We start from the raw sequence: 2,226 nt of genomic DNA on the forward strand, positions 1-2,226 counted from the left end.
CCTGCTGGAGATGTGGGCACCCTAGGCCACCAGGAGAGGTTGGGGGTACCGCTGGAGAAATGTAGGCAGCAAGCAGTTCTCCAAACCAAGGAGATATGACACATATTAGCTGTGTGACGCTGGACAAATCACGTAACCTCTCATTGTTCTAAGTAGAATTGGGCCCAACCAGATAAAATGTAATTGGGATATACAAAAAATGCAATCCAGCATAGTTAATGTTCAGATGTGGTTTTCTAAGTCAACAAGTAGCCTTCAGGGACTTCCTGTATGGTTTCAATTAGAGTTTGGCACTGCTGCCCTGCTTCAGGCTGGCCATGATATAAAAACAAGTAAAGTAAAGTAAAAACAACTTAGTGCTGACCTCATGTAGAGGGAGTTTGGGGATCCATGGGGATCAGGAATTCCCTATGCCAGTGAAGTTATGAGTCCCATCCTCAACACAGTGCCTGGCATATAGTAGGCACTTAAAAATGCATGTTGACTACCATGGAAATACGTCTCGCATGTTTTCACATGTATAGTTGATATTATATTACTTGCCTTGTCAATGGGTGGGGGAAGGACTAGAGGGAGAAGGGAAATGGGAACTCAGAAAATTTTTAAATGAATTTTTAACCTGGAAAGACTACCATGCATGAATGCTGAGTGATGTGAGCAGAACCAGAACATCATACAAAGCAACAGCAATATTGTGCGATGATCAACTATGATCGACACAGATCTTCTCAGCAATGCAATGATCCAAGACAATTTGGAGACTCGGGATGGAAAATGCTATCCACATCCAGAGAAAGAACATCAGATCAAAGCATACTATTTTCATTTTTTTTTTCTTTCTCATGGTTTTTCCCTTTTGTTCTGGTCCGTCTTTCACACCATGACTAATGTGGAAATATATTTAACATGACTATATGTATAACCAATGTCAGATTGCTTGCTATCTGGGGGAGGTAAGGGAGAGAGGGAGAATTTGGAACTCAAAATTTTCCAAAAATGAATGTTGAAAACTCTCTTTACATGTGATTAGAAAAAATAAAATACTGTTAAGAAAAAAAAAGGAATGCAAAGAATTGCAAAAATAGTTTTGTAAATGAATTTTTAAAAATAAATAATAATTTTTAAAATATAATTGGGAAATGTCTAAAAAAATAAATTTTTTGAATACAACATTTAAAAATGCACGTTGAATGAATGGCGTGGTGCGAAAACTATTAAATTTACTGTCAGGTGACTTGGGTTTGAATTATGACTGCCACTTGCTACCTATATGACCTTGGGCAAGTAAGAATTCTCTGTGCCCCAGTTTCCTCATCTATAAAATAAAGGGGGTGAACTAAATAATTATTAGGATTCCTCCCAGTTCTAAAGCTAAGATCATATGAAAAATAAATTCAAAGGGACAGCTAGGTGGTACAGTGGATAGAGCACTGGCTCTGGAGTCAGGAGGACCTGAGTTCAAATCTGGCCTTAGACACATGGTACTCACTAGCTATGTGACCTTGGGCAAGTCACTTAACCCCATTGCCTCATCAAAAACAAACAAACTAAACAAATAAATAAATAAATTCAAAAGAGGATAAATCAAGTCAAAAGAAGCCTCTCAGCTGTGCAGTGTGTCCCCAGCTGGTCAGACACCTGAGTTTTATAAGGAAGGAGACAAACACCCAGTTTTCCATGCCCTCTCTATCAGTGTCAGTATAGCTTGCATCTGGGTGGAGTTATAGATCAGAACCAGGGTAGGCCGCAGAACCAAGAGGAAGTCTGAGAAAAGATCTCAACCCTCCCCAAGACAAGTCCCTTATAAAGAGCAGGACCAACTCAAGCGAACACAAAAGTGGACTCGTTTCGGAAACGTGGCAGATTAATACTGCAACAGGCCTTGGAGATGATCAAGTTTCTTTTCCTCAATTAGCAGAGAAGGTAATTCAGGAAATATCATGCCCCAAAGAGGGAAAATGATTTACCTAAGTCTTCAAATTCCTTGTCCTGTGCTCTTTCCATTTCTCTCCTCCAGAAAGCCTTCCCTGATTACTCAAGCACGCATTAGTCAGTAAATAAAGCACCTACTATATTATGCAGGAATGTGTGTGTGTGTGTGCGCGCGCGTGTGTGTATGTGTGCACACACACGCGAGCCTACTGACTCTGGACTGGTACTATAGGCTGTTTGAGCTAACTCAGAGCTTAATATCAATTTACCCCTCAATTTACAAATGAAGAAATT

This window comes from Phascolarctos cinereus, unplaced genomic scaffold (genome assembly GCF_003287225.1).
Source record: "Phascolarctos cinereus isolate Bilbo 61053 unplaced genomic scaffold, phaCin_HiC Scaffold_9;HRSCAF=440, whole genome shotgun sequence".
NCBI lineage: Eukaryota > Metazoa > Chordata > Mammalia > Diprotodontia > Phascolarctidae > Phascolarctos > Phascolarctos cinereus.